Genomic DNA, 15,930 nt, shown 5'->3' on the forward strand with positions numbered 1-15,930 from the left:
GCATGTCTCTTTCTAGGACAATATCTCAAATCTTGAATCCTGTAGGTCTACAGTGAATCTTAAGCAGTCTAAATTCTCTAAAATTTCTTCGAATCTTCCATATCTTTAACATTTTCATATGAATTTTAGAATCAGCTTGTTAATTTCTGCATAAAAACATGCAGGGTTCTTCCAAAATCCTATACACTCATCAATAAAAGAGAATAAAATCATGGCATTTGCAGATAAATGGATGGTGCTGGAGAAGATAATGCTCAGTGAAGTTAAGCAATCCCAAAGAAACAAATGCCAAATGTTCTCTCTGATATAAGGAGGCTGATTCATCGTGGGGTAGGGAGGGGAGAACAAGGGAGGCATAGACCAACTCTAGAGCAGAGGGGTGGCAGGGGAAGGGAGAGAAAATGGAGTTGGAGATCATGGTGGAATGAGATGGTCATCATTGTGCCAAATACATGTATGGAGACAAAAATTGGTATGAATATACTTTGTATATGAGCAGAGATGTGAACTATTATGCTCTATATGTGTAATATGAATTGTAATTCCACTGTCATAAGTAAATAAAAAAGAAAAAAAATGTGTGTTTTATAAGCGATCAATAAATGAGATTTTTTCATGTTAGAAATGCAAAATAATAGCTTTTTGTAATATATAAAAAATCTCAAAGTCTAAAAATTATTCCAAGTATAATATCATGTGGTATATGTTTTTTTTGTCATTTTACCCTTCTTACATACTAACATTTCTGTTGTAAGGACCCAGTTCCCTTGGAACATTTCAGCAACCATTAATGGCAAAAGCAGCTGCCACCCATAAGTTCAGAAAATGGAGATTTCCCGCAAGATGTAGATACTGTGAATGCATTGTCATATTCCGAGGTGTTAAATGCAAAGTGGTAAGATCTTTTTGGAATCACAATTTTTAATTTTGCTATGTACTTTTTTTGTTATGATCTTACTTATTTGGAGACATGTGTGTGTGCATACACACAAACACACACACACACACACACACTCACACACACACATATATAAACTTATTGTTTGTATTCCTGAGGACTAAATTCAGGGTCTTGCACACGCCCCACAAGCACTCTACCCATTCTTAAAATTGTGTTTTGAAATGGGGTCTTGCTAGATTGGGCTGGCCCTCAAATTGTGATCTTCCTGTTTCAACCTCTCGAGTAGCTGGAATCATAGGCATATGCCATCACACCTGGCTCTGCCAGTACATTTTTAATAAAGTCCCACAGTTTATTTCTAATTTTCTACTTTGTTTTGCTGTTAAATGTAATTCAAAACCACAAGTAGTACTTTTTAACTTATTTTTGTCATTATTAGTCTGCCTGTACTTTGCTTAGTTGTGAATAATTTTAAGGTGTGTCAATCATCTTTCAAAAAACATTTTCTTTTAGTGTCTTCTTGTCTGCTATAAAAAATGCATGGTAAACTTAGCCATTGTTTGTGGACATCAGAAACTTCAGGGGAAAACTCACTTATTTAGAGCAGAATTCTCACGCATTGCCAAAAAGGAGCCAGATGGCATTGTTTTCATAATAAAAATGTGTTCTGCAGAGATTGAAAAGACAGCCTTGTGTTTAGAAGTATGTTGTTAACTCTTAACACTCTAAAAACATAAATGCCTTTTTGATTTGTTTTAATGAAAAAGAGACTTTAAGAAAATCAGCACTCTCCCTTTGAAATAACTGAATTTATTCATATTTATTTGGAAAATATTTATTTATTTGATTCAACTTGTATTTTTTTAAATACCAATAAAAATTGAAGTAGATCCATCAACTCTGTTTAGATGTCTGTATTTAGCCCTTTGTACTAAAGTAAAATATTGCATACTGTTTTTCTTTTCTCTTCAAGGGAATTTATCATGTCAGTGGCAACAAGGCAAAAATGGCAAGACTGTGTCAAGCTTTGGAAAACAGTAGGCATTTAGTAGATCTGTCCCAATTTACTTCACATAACATCTCTGAAGTGTTAAAATTACACCTTTAACAGGTTAAATTTTTATTCTAAACCTATCATCAAATAAAAAGAGAACAAAATATTTTATATTTCATATAAATATTGCTCCCGCAATTATTCTAAGATTTTATAATGATGTACTTTGATGTGGATACATTTCAATCCAGTATTCTGGTCACTCCATGAGCTCTGTCAGTTATGAGCACTTTAGTTCTTGGAACTTTTCTTGATTTTTATTGCCCATTTTCCCACCCACCCTCTGTCTTTGTAATTTGTACTTGAAGCTCTTGTTTGGAGATGTGTGTGTGTGTGTGTGTGTGTGTGCGCGCGCACATTCACAACACACATGTAAATATTTATAAATTTGTTTTTTGTAATCCTGGGAATTAAAAATTCAGGGTCTTGCACTTGCTTGGCAAGCATACATGTTCTCTACTTCCCTTACCTTTCCTGTATTGTTCTTTTTTTCTTCAAAACCTTTCTAAGACATTTTCTTGTCTTTTTCTTCTTGACTAATATAAATTACTCCATGTGTGAGATCATGTTTTAATTTTCAAAAAGTCTGATTTTCTATTCCTTTGATAACATTTTTTAAAAGATTATATTATGCTTTTTATTGTGGATATTCATCGATTTTTCTCGTTAATGGTTCTTTTCTCTATTTAGCCTCTAACCTCTGTAGAAATACAATGTCACCCTCATATATAACATTAAGATTTTTATAGCAACATAAAATTTAAAAATTAGGTGAAGTAAATTTTAATATATCATTTAACATTTTGAATATCTAGTGTTTTAAATTATGAGGTATTTTATTTATTTATTTATTTGTATTGCAGCTCTTCTTCTTTTAAATCTGGTATCTATTTTTCATTTAGAGCACATCTCAATTTAGATCAGTTGCATTTCCAGTACTCTTTCACCATATCTGACTGGTTGCCAGAATATTGACAGCATTGTTTTAGACCTTCAATTTGTTCTTTTTCTAACCGTTTTGATTTTTGTCTTTCATGGTGTCTAGTTATGTTAAAGTTTGGACTTGAAATCGCTTTGGAAGCACTTGAACACATCAAGGCTTTTTAAAAACTTTGAACTTTACTATAAAGTGGTCTAGGTGGACTGTTTGGTATATGCCTAACTACATGTATCTAGTTCCCTGTTCTGGCACTGGTGTGATCCTTCCAGGAAGGCATTTTTTTTTTAGTTGTAGATGGACACAATATCTTTAGTTTATTTATTTATTTTTATGTGGCATTGAGCATCAACCCTAGTGCCTCACACATGCCAGATGATTGCACTACCACTGAACCACACAGCCCCAGTTCCCCAGGAAAGGGTTTTTTCCTTGCCTAGAGATACAGTACCAATATTGTGGGAGACAGGGTGCCTAAGATGACTGTAGGATCTGTGTTTTCAGTGTGCATATACCCAACAAATCTCCATTGGAAGACAATTACCTCTCTGTGCCTTATGTTTGGCATTGCCTCAATTCAGAGAGTCTCTGTATCACATTGCTCAGAGAAAAAAAAAATTCCAGAGTTTTAGGAAGGAGATTGCTCTAGTACATGGAGTAGAGACAGGATTCTATAGAGAGCTAAGCTTTCTCAGCTAGCCTACATGCAACCTAACCCAAGATCAACCTAACCTAAACCTGGTAGTGATTGTCCATGTCCCTCTAGGATTCTGAAAATCATGTTGAGTGACAAAGGGTCAACTCTCTTGTAAATGCTGCATCAGGACTTGTTCATCTGCTCTTCTACTTGTGAATTTTGTTGCTTTTTGTTTTCTCTATTTTCCTAGTCCTTATGAGCCTACAGTATCTTAGTGGGGTTGCAGGAGGGAAAGAAATTAAGTATAAATTGCTGGATCTACAATGTTAGCCCAGGAAAGCATGGATAACTCTTTAATCATATTTTACAGACACCGCAACTGAGAAATGGAGGTTGATACCCTTGAATGATTGTAAGTCTCATAATGTGTCATCCTTAATCTTGTTTAGTCAGTCAGGGAGAAGAGATGAATAGTATTCAATATAATAAACTTGCATTCTGTTGAGAAATTTTGTATGTCTAAGACTTTCATTTGGGAAAGTGTGCTCAGTTCTTGCAATAGTGTCAGAGAGTAGCCTTTATTTGACTCATTGACCTAAAGCTCCAAGAGGTAAAGTGACTTGCTTCAGATATCAGAGTGGTGAAGATAGAAACTGGTCACAGGGCAACACCCTAAATTGCCACAGATATTATAGGACATCAGGTAGCTAAATGTTCACTGAATTTTCTATTGTAGATCAGTAGAAACATTGAAATTCTTATGGCAGTGGATATTTGTTGTAAGAACTTTTTCTTTTGATCTATTCATGGCAAATCAGCCTGTTTTAAAGATTCATGAGATGTTGACAGTATGTTTTTGTAGGTCATATTATCTTGTGCTGATCTTCATTCATGCCCAAGTAAAATCTGGGCCCTGTAGCACTTTGATATTTTTACCCCATACTCATAAAATCCATGCCTTTTCTGATTCATTTTATTGATTTTGTGCACTATCCTATGTTTGTTCCAGTAAAACAGCTGAAGATCATGCTATTTGGGGGCTAGATGTGAGTAAAATGTGTTTAGGATAAAGATGAAGACTTTTAAAATCCTATCATGAAGCTTAAAGTTTAAAATTCATTTAAAGTTTAGAATTTCACTCATTATCTATTAATTTGTTACTACCATAAATAAAATTTATAGTCAAGATTTGATTTGCTTTCTAAGTCAATTCCCTACCAAACACATATATTTTATGGGAAGGGATGAAGCTCAGTACTAGAGTGCTTGCCTATCATGCTTGAAGTCATACGTTCAATCCCCAGTACTGAAAAAGAAATAAATAAATACACATTGTCTTTAGATTTTGTTAATCTAAAGGGACATGCTAAATTATTTGAGTAACTCTCACAGTTGACTATAAGAAAAAAAAAACAGTTAGATTTTTTCAAAATATTTATTTTTTGGTTGTAGCAGGATGCAATACCTTTATTTTATTTATTAATTTTTATGTGCTGCTGAGGATGAAACCCAGGTCCACGCATGTGCTAGGCAAGTGCTCTACCTCTGAGCCACAATGGCAGCCCAAAGGTATTTTTAATATAATTTTATTTCTTTAGCTACCAGAACCATTGGTTTTATTCCAATGGTACCAGGAATTTATGGAGCTTGCAAATGTCATTCAACAGATTAACCAAGAACAGGACACAAAAAGGGTCAACTATGAAGACAACACATACCGAAATATGTGTATGGAAATCAACAAAATTCTTCTCAAAACCAAGGACCTTCTAAGACAATTGCCACCATCCAGTTTTAACACTCTACAATACCTTGTCATCCATCTTAAGTGGTAAGAATTTTTATACCATCTTAACCATTTTTAATTGTACAGGGCAATAGTATTCAGTACATTTATATTTTTGTGGTATAATTTTCAAAATGATTTTTAGGATGTTTTTATTATGTGTTGGGAAAGGGAGACATTGAATATATGTTCATTCAGCAAACATGGTTCTCTCAGATGCCTCCTGTGTGCCAGGCTCTGGCTGGGGAGACTAGGATGAAAACACAGGGTTTCTACTATTTGTGGGCTCATCATCTTGGGGAACAGACCTGTATATAACCACAGTATATCATCATCGTTTACTTTTAGCTGTGCACAGCTTGCAGGCATGCATAGAACATTTTGGGGGTAGGGATAGTGAAGAAGAGGCAAAAGCCCTTGAGTTCAACTTTAAGAACTGTGTGATGATTTGGTAGAGAATGTGCAGAACAGCATACTAGGCAGAGGGTAACAGACATGGAGACACAAGAAATCATTTTGCATTTGGAAAATTTGATTACATTAGGATACAATATAGCAAGCAGTAGCAGGAACTGTGCTACCCTTCCTAGAAGCCTGATAAGAAAATCTTACCTACCTGGCAGATGAGTTGACCATATTATTTCTGTACTCACTAAAGAACTTGGCATCAGAAATTTTACATATTCAGATTTGCCTGCTAGACCTTTCTGACAGCAATTCAGATCTCCTTTTTAACATTTTGTTTAAATTTATTTTGGGAGGGCTGGAGTTTTGGCTCAGAGGTAGAGCATGTGCAAAGCCCTGGGTTCGAAGCTCAGCACCACATAAAAATAAATAAATAAAATAAAAATTTAAAAAAAATATATATTTTTTTAGTTTGAATCAGTTATACATGACAGTAGAATGTTTTTAATGCATTGTACACAAATGGAGCAGAAATTTTCATTTCTCTGTTCATGATGTAGAGTCACATCTCATGTGCCATCTTACAAGTACCTAGGGTAATGATGTTTGTCTCATTCCACCATCTTTCCTACCACATACCCCTCCTCTTCCTTCCCTCCCCTGTGGCCAATCAATGTTCCTCCAGCACCAAACACCCAATTATGGATCAGCATTTATTTATCAGAGAGAATATTTGGCTTTTGGTTTCGGGGGATTGGCTGATTTCATGGTATTCACCAACTCCATCCATTTACCTGTAAATGCCATTATTTTCTTCTCTTGTAATGCTGAGTAAGTGTCCATTGTGTATATATACCAAAGTTTTTTATCTATTCATCTGTTGAAGGCCTCAAATTATTCCATAAAATAGAAAAGGTGGAAACCTTCCAAACAAATTCTGTGAAGCTAGTATCACCATAATACCCAAACCAGCCAGACAAACATCAAGGAGAGAAAATTTCAGATCCATATCCCCAATGAACATAGATGCAAAAATTCTCAATAAAATTCTGGCAAATCACATACAAAATATATGAAACAAACAATTCACCATGATCAAGTTGTGTATTCCAGGGTTGCAAGGTTGGTTCCACATACAGAAATCAATAAATTTAATTCATCACACCAATAAACTTAAAAAGAAGAATCCTATGGTAATATCAATTGATGCAGAGAAAGAGTTTGACAAAAAACAGAATCTTTTCATGTTCAAAACATTAAAAAAAAGTATGGGTAGTAGGCACATACCTCAACTTGGTAAAAGCTCTCTATGCTAAACCTAAGGCTAACATCATTCTAAATGAAGAAAAATTGGAAGCATTCCATCTAAAAATTGTTCAACATAATCCTTGCCTCTCTAGCCAGAGCAATTACATGAAATAAATTCAAAGGAATACGAATAGGAAAAGAAGAACTCAAACTATCATTCTTTGCCAATGATATAATTTTATAGTTGGAGGATCCAAAAAACTCCATGAGAAAACTTCTAGAATAATAAATGAATTTGGCAAAGTAGCAGGATATAAAATCAATACCCATAAATCGAATGCATTTCTATACATCAGTGATGAATTCTCTGAAAGAAAAATAGCAAAACTACCACATTCACTATATATATATATCACAGCTTCTTTACCCATAAATAAGGCTAGTATCATCCTGATAGCTAAACAAGGCAGAGACAGATTTCCTTGGATAGTCATAGAAATAACAAGCTGAGAGTGTTTGAAGTAAAACCAGAACAATGATGGTGGCCATAGAATAGAGAGATGTTCATGAGAAAGAGTCATCTAGGATAGAAAACTAGCTGTGGTGGCTGGGAGTGTGGCTAGTTGTAGAACACTTGCCTAGCACATATTAGACACTGGGTTTGATACTCAGCACTGCATAAAAATAAATAAATAAAACAAAGGCATGTGTCCATCTCTAGGTAAAACTTATTTTTTTAAAAAAAGAAAACTGGGCAGTGAGAGAGAAATTGACAGTGCTGTTTCAGTTTCCAGTATAAGAAATGGGGAGTATATCCCACATACAAAGATGGAGCAATTTTTAGGGGTATTTTTCTTCCTTCTGCTACTAAGAGTTCAGTAGTTCCTTCTACTCTGAAACTCAGTTTGGTGTGTGGTAAGCATCATAATGAAACAAAGGATTCTTTCCCTAGACCCACCAAACTTGACCCTTGACAAACTCTTTGTAGTCTTCTACAGCCTGAGTTTTCTTGACCCTTCTCAAGTCATAGTAAACTACCATTAAGGACCTCTATTAGGCAAATCTCATACACTTTATGTGTTCTTCTTTTCAGGGTTGTAGACCATTCTAAAGAAAACCTGATGAACTCAAAAAACTTGGGGGTGATATTTGGACCTTGTCTCATGAGGCCCAGGGCTACAACCACACCTGGTACCATCTCCTCCTCCCTTGCTGCATATGCCAATCAGGCCCTGTTGGTAGAGTTCCTCATTACCAATGCACAGATGATCTTTGATGGGTCCCTAGAGCCATAAAATGTTCCATGTAGTACTTATGTTGTTGAACATCGAGTGGGTAAAAGCCATCCTCCCAAACCTGTAATGTCAACAGAACATTCCACAAAGTCACAATATTTTTCTACAAAGCAAGTGAGTTTTGACCATTATAGAATTGCATTAAATTTGAGATGTTTATGTTAATAAGTTAATAGTCTTTGAACTGTTTGTTTTGAGATGTGTTTTGCTTTCAGTTTAAAACTTTTCTTGTATCAATAGGATATCCACACTGCAGATAATGAAACTGAAAATTTTGAATTGGCTACATCATTTGAGGAATCAGAATGCAAACAAAATGCATTGGAAAAATGGGATGCATGACTCATTGGTGAGTTGTCATGTAACATATATTTTTGCATGTTTCAAACCTTGCCAAGAAGTCGTGATTAAAAACCAAGGTGAGGGTTGTGCTTGTAGTGGTAAAACGCTTGCTTCAGCATGTGTGAGGCCATGAGTTGGATCCTCAGAACCATATAAAAACAAATAAATAAAGATAAAAATATTGTGTCCATCTACAACTCTCATTCTTAAAAAAAAAAGGAAAGTTAAGTTGAGGTTGGTTCAAACTTCAAGGTTTAATTAGTTTACTTGGCTAGCAATTGAGAAAGTTTAATGAATGTCATTCAAATGAATATCATGCTTTGTTTTTTTCTTGTGAAATATATTTTGAAATTCATAAATTATTTCTGTTCTCTTTCTGAAATTTGTTTTCACCTTTACTTTTTTGTCATCAATTAAAGTCAAAGGAGAAAAAAGCTGTACTTCTGAAACTCAAAAAAAATAGACTCCTAAAGTTTTTTGATGTCCCTTTACCTGTGGCCTAACTTTAGCACATTAAGCACACATGTTTTCCATTTTCTTGGCTCCAGTCTTTTTGTTCACTGTTTTTTGATCATTTTATTTCGGTGAATGGTTTCTGCTAAGGGGATTGAAAACCTTTCATTCATTACTGTTTTAGTAGAGCTAAATCCAAATTTTTCAACATATAGCAATGTATGTTAAAATTGATATATTAAATTAATGAAATATCAATGAGTGTAGCCTGAGAAAGTTTGAAAACAAAGACAGTCCATTACCTCTGCAAAGAAAAGCACTGAACTCACTGATTCCATTTATCTAATTTGATCTTATTAGCAATTCTGTGCTATGAACCTTGGCATCATTTAAGCCATAGCTAACAGTCTCAGGAAGGTAAATAATGCCAAGTGTCATATCCCTAAATTATTGTTGATTCAGGATTTGAACCTTATCCTGTCTCATTCCTAAATGTAACCTTGTTTCGCTGTCTAAGAAAATTGAATTTCCAGGTAGGTATAGTAATAACAATAAATAATTTTAAAATATTTGAAGTTTTCATTACATACCAGGTAATTCTGAGCCTTTTCTTTAGTAGATCATTAACACCACATGCCAACATATCTCCACATAGGAGTCTGTCTTGACACAAGAAGGCAGGTAGGGCTAGTGCACTGGATTTACCCAGGGCAGAACTGGAGCAGGAGCTGAGCCAGCACCCAGACAGCTAGCTGCAGAGCCTGCACTCTTCATGGTGCTAGAAGTTCTGCAGGAATGTAAATATGTTCTGGTGTTTACCATCCAACCACAATGGCTCAGCTCTCTTCTATCAATGTGGAGAAGGGCCCAGGGCAGCAAATCATATGAGCACTGCCTGGGAACCAGAGAAGAGAGGCCAGCAGCCTCAGGTGAAGACGAAGGTCAGATGAGATGATGACCTTTAAGTGTTGCTTGTATGCACCTGTCTGCAAACCACTGCCCAAGGATGTGGTAGAAGGACAAGGTGGCAGGGATGAGGACTGTGGGCTATGAACAGGGCCATTGTAAAGCCATCAGACCACTGGCAAGGCACAGAGTTTTCTGATGTTTCCCAGGAGGAAGATGAGGATCATGGCCAGAGGGCTGCACCTTTCTAGTAACAGGAACTTCTGGGGTTCATTCAGCAAAGACAGAGTGTGAGGAGCTAGGGTTCTAGGTGAGAAAACAGGGACCTTAGGACCAGACTAGAGGAGAAAGAGAAGGAGTTAAATCTGGAGTCTTCAGGACCAGTAGCACAATGGCAGTTTTGACAGCTCTTCAACCTTCTTTTGTCCAGAGGATCTTGCCATGTATTAGTGGATCAGCTGGAAGAGCTTCCAAGTCCTCTCTTGTGTGTTGCCCTCAGTATGGAAAGAATGTATCTGGGAAGCAGATTGATTGACAGGAAAAGTCCTTGTGATTCAGGACATGGCTTTTGTTGGTGTACAGAATAGTGTTACTGTTGTAGAGTTACCATTGTCTGCCTATTGAAATCAGTAATGTTCTAACCCAGAAAATAATCATTCATGGGTAGCATATTAAAACAAGTTACTTCAGGAAGAGTTTTTTTTTTTAATTTTACATGCTTTGTAGCTAATTGTTCTATTGATTTAGATAAATTTTAAAAAGTAATGCTTTAATTCAAAATGTGCCTTTAATACTGTATGGATTTTTAATTCCTCTGCATAGATGACTGAGAATATCATGTAGGAAAAAAACATGTAAGACTATATTTTTTGAGAGAGTGCCCATTTATAAATAACCACACTTCCTTATTAACCAAGCTCCATGAAGTTAAAAAAAAATCTCTTCTTTTTCAGATAACAAAGAACTTGAATCATCATCCCAAAACATGGATGATATGTGTAAAACCACAAAACCACTTAGTCTGAAATCTGATGTGGCAACAAATGATATACAGAGGCCTATGCCAAGCACCAAGATCAGACATTTCCATTTGCCTACAGATAGGTTCCATATTGCAAGCTCTCCTAATGAGAGAAACAGCAGAAATGTGGGAAATGTGAATTCAGACAAGTTTTGCCAGAATCTTACTTTTGAAGTACTTAATAGAAAAGATACCCCTACTACTGCTGGTTTCCAATTTAATGGCTTTGATCAGGAGATTCCACAAAAAAACTCAGGCACAACAATGTGAACCAAAGAACTTAACTGGCATGAGTGCAGTGATTGTGCCAAGTGCACTCCAGGAAAAAGTCACAATGAGCTTCAGGGTTAGTGATGACCATTCCTGCGATGCCACACAGCCCAACATGCCAGCCAGTTCAGCAAGAGAGGCATCAGAGAGATGTTCCTCTCACTCTCACCATCTTGCTCCTTCAAGAGCACCCAGAATATTGCAGACCCATCTTGGGACAACATTTTACAAACCACCTACTCTGACCAGCAAAGTCAGGGGGACTGAGGAGAGACAAGCTTCACCTTCAGCAGCAGTGCCTCCTAGCACAGCTCTTATTCTCCTGAGTCATGTGGAGAAATCTGTTCCAGAGGCAGACAGCACATCAGCTTATGCTTTGAAGACAGCTGCTGAGCCTACAGAGAACTGTGAGGAGGTTGGCCTGCCTGACATGAATCCAATGTGCCAAGGACTCAGGCTAAAAAAAAAATGGAAGAGTTAAAAGACCTTGAATTTGAAATGCCACCATTTGTGTAGGGTTGTCAAAATTCAGTTTTTCTTTTTCTTGTTTCATTTTTTGGTATTGTGTTTATTTTAGGAAAGAATGTTGTGACAGAACCCTTTTGTATAGGTTGGCCAAAGTGTGCATTTTGCCTTTTGGCCTTGTATTCTGTTTGCTAGTCATATAGAATGGTAGTGATTTAGTCATATAGAATGATAGTGCCTCACTGGTATTGTCTTTAAATTCTGTGTTTTTGAAGTTGTGCATAAAATAAGTATTATAATTTTAAATTTCAAATGATTTTCTCTATAAAATAATCCATGTAAATGCATCCTTAATGTATGGTATTGTTCTCAACAAATAGGGGCAGTAGGTGAAAATGAGTTTTATTTTGGAGCAAATCTGGTGCTGATTCATAAAATGCTTCTGAATGCAAGTACCTGAAAAATGTTGATTGGGTATGAATATATTTCTTCCCACATAATGTTCTAGTGCATCTTTGACCACTTGTGTTGTTATAGTATGTATGGAAGCATTGGCAATTCACTTAACTTTTTAATATTTTCATAGTGGCCAAAATGATTGCGAATCTATATTTAACTACTTGACAATCTTTACATATGGTAGTCAATACAATTGTAGAAATAAAATGCACTTCAATACTAAAAAGTTTGAGACATTGGCAGAGACAACACAGATGGACAGAGTTGAGGTGTCTCAGTGTGACAGACCTGTAACCTCATTGCTATTAGCTGCAGCCTGTTGCTAGATTGCCTGTGTCTTCTGGCTGTCTGCTTCTCTGGCTGCTGACTGAGAGCAAGTGGCCAACAGCTACAGCAAGATGAAGCTCTCTCTGGTAGCTGGGGTGCTGCACAGCAGCCCTGGCTGAGGATGAGGACAAGAAGGAGGACGTGGGTACCGTGGTTGGCATTGACCTGGGGACCACTTATTGCTGCATCAGGGTGTTCAAGAATGGCCCTGTGGAGATCATCTCCAATGATCAGGGCAACCTCATCATGCCATCTTATGTGACCTTCACCCCTGTGGGGGAATGTCTGATCAGTGATGCATCCAAGAATCAGCTCACCTTCAATCCTGAGAACACAATCTTTGACACCAAGGGGCTCTCGTCCACACTTGGAATGACCTGTCTGTGCAGCAAGACATCAAGTTCTTGCCTTTCAAGGTGGTTGAAAAAAAAAAAAAAACTAAACCATACATTCAGGTTGATATTGGAGTTGGGCAAACTAAGACATTTGCTCCATAAGAAATTTCTGCTATGGTTCTCACTAAAATGAAAGAGACTGCTGAGGCTTATTTGGGAAAGAAGTTTACCCATGCAGTTGTTACTGTACCAGCCTATTTTAATGATGCCCATCAGCAAGCAACCAAAGATGCTAGAACTATTGCTGTCCTGAATGTTATGAGGATCATCAATGAGCCTACAGCAGCTGCTATTACTTATGGCCTGGATAAGAGGGAGGGAGAGAAGAACATCCTGGTGTTTGATCTTGGTGGTGGAACCTTTTATGTGCTTCTTCTCACCATTGACAATGGTGTCTTTGAAGTCATAGTCACTAATACTGATACTCAGGGGGTGGAGAAGACTTCGACCAGCATGTTATGGAACAAACTGTACAAAAAAGAAGACTGGTAAAGATGTTAGGAAAGACAACAAAGCTGTGCAGGATCTCTGGCATGAAGTAGAAAAGTCCCAGTGGGCCCTGTCTTCTCAACATCAAGCAAGAATTGAAATTGAGTCCTTCTATGAAGGAGAAGACTTTTCTGAAACCCTGACTTGGGCAAAATTTGAAGAGGTAAACATGGACCTGTTTTGGTCTACCATGAAGCCTGTTCAGAAAGTACTGGAGGATTCTGACTTGAAGAAGTCTGATGTTGATGAGATTGTTCTTGTGTGTGGCTCTACTCAAATTCCAAAGATTCTGCAACTTGTTAAAGAGTTCTTCAATGGCAAGGAGTCATCCTGTGGCATAAACCCAGATGAGGCTGATGTATATGGTGCCACTGTCCAGGCTGGTGTACTCTCCATTGATCAAGATACAGGTGACCTAGTACTGTTTGAAGTATGTCCCCTGACACTTGATATTGAAACTGTGGGAGGTGTCATGACCAAGCTGATACCAAGGAATAATGTGGTACCCACCAAGAAGTCTCAGATCTTTTCTACACCTTCTGATAATCAACCTACTGTTCCAATCAAGGTCTATGAAGGTAAATAACCCCTGAAAAAAGACACCCATCTTCTGAGTACATTTTATCTCACTGGAATTCCTCCTGCTCCCCAGGGGGTCCCTCAGATTGAATTCACTTTTGAGATAGATGTGAATGGTATTCTTTGGGTGACAGCTGAAGACAAGTATACAGGGAACAAAATTAAGATTACAATTACCAATGACCAAAATCCACTGACAACTGAAGAAATTGATGAGAAGTTTGCTGAGGAAGACAAAAGACTCAAGGAGTGCATTGATACTAGGAATGAGTTTGAAAACTACGCTACTCTCTAAAGTATCAGATTGGAGATAAAGAAAAGTTGGGAGGCAAAGTTTCCTCTGAAGATAATGAGACCATTGAAAATGCTGTAGAGGAAAAGATTGAATGGCTGGAAAGCCATCAAGATGTTGACATTTATAATTTATATATAATTTATGTGTATATAATAAAATAATAATATATATAATATAAATTATATAAATGAGAATGTTATATGAATATTTCTATGTATTTTCTCTTGAGATCATGTGGGTTTTATTAAAACCATTCCTTTTGGCCAGGAACAGGGATGTATGCCTGTAATCCCAGTAGCTCCGGAGGCGGAGACAGGTGGATCTCAAGTACAAAGTTAGCCTTAGAAATGGCGAGGTGCTTAGCAACACTGTCTATAAATAAAATTCAGAATAGGGCTGCGGATGCAGCTCAATGTTTCAGTGTTCCTGAGTTCAATTCCCAGTACCAAAAAAAAAAATCCTTTTGAATGAAATGTTTTAACTTATAAATCACTTTACATAGTGTTTCTACCTGGACTATCAACCAGTGAAAACGTTTATGTCATTAGAATAGAGCAATAATTTATTTAAGTTCATTTTGATAGTATAGTAAGTCTCATTGTTTGCAATTTGAGAAATATAGATGACTGAATGTGTTTCACTTATAAAATACCCAGTTTTTCTAAACTAATTCATTCCTGTTATTTTCTGGATTTCATCAACTTGCCTAAAATAGGATGTAAAAGGGACAAAAATAAAATAGCCTTCTTTTGTATGTTTGAACTATATTGTGAGTCAATGTTTTTGTATGATCATATTATACTTGATAAAAAATTATATGTGCAGGTTTATACACACATTATCATATCTAAATTATTTCACGTACATCAAGTAATTGTGGCTTCTCTGAAATTGTTGCCTCTTGGAGTATGATACCTTAAGATTATTAACTATTGACTCAGTGGTCAACACCTGGGCTCATCACTTGACTATAATATGAAATGGGTTTTAGGGCATGCTGTCTTATAGTTCTCCATAATATTAAGGAGTAAGGAGAAATGAACAAATGGCGTTTTTTATACTAAAGCCATTTTTTTAGCCTTCCTTATACAAAGTAAAAGAATCATATTGGGGGCTGGGGATGTGGCTCAAGCAGTAGCGTGGTCACCTGGCATGTGTGCAGCCCGGATTCAATCCTCAGCACCACATACAAACAAAGATGTTGTGTCTGCCGAAAAATAAACAAATATTACAATTTTAAAAAAATCATATGGGTTTGAACTTAAAAATAAAATCGGAGCTAGCATTTATTGAGCTTCTTTTGTGTATTTAGACTTTACCAAGTTGAAAATTCACAGCAACCTATAATGGGTAAGTAAGCATTTTATAATTCCTGTGTTACAGGTGAGGAAACTGAGGCTTAGCTAACTGACATGTCTTTAGTTTCCAGAGATGCAGCAAGCAGATCCAAATCTCAAATACAAGACTGTCAAATTTTGATTAGTGCTTCTTTTTTTTTGGGGGGGGAGGCATACCAGAGGTTGAACACTTAAGCACTTGGCCACTGAACCACATCCACAACTTTATTTTGTAATTTATTTAGAGATAGGGTCTCACTGAATTGCTCAGCACCTTGCTTCTGCTGAGGCTGGCCTTGAACTTTCAATCCTCCTGCCTCAGCCTCCCA

General features: G+C 36.6%; 2 pseudogenes; both read left to right on the plus strand.

Moving 5' to 3' along the window:
* The first annotated feature begins 755 nt into the window (after window positions 1–755).
* LOC107133796 lies at window positions 756–11,771 on the plus strand (annotated as a pseudogene).
* An 806-nt stretch (window positions 11,772–12,577) lies between these two features.
* Window positions 12,578–14,383, plus strand: LOC107133797 (annotated as a pseudogene).
* The last annotated feature ends 1,547 nt before the right edge of the window (window positions 14,384–15,930 follow it).

The sequence above is a fragment of the Marmota marmota genome, unplaced genomic scaffold, assembly GCF_001458135.2.
Source record: "Marmota marmota marmota unplaced genomic scaffold, marMar, whole genome shotgun sequence".
Taxonomy (NCBI): Eukaryota; Metazoa; Chordata; class Mammalia; order Rodentia; family Sciuridae; genus Marmota; species Marmota marmota.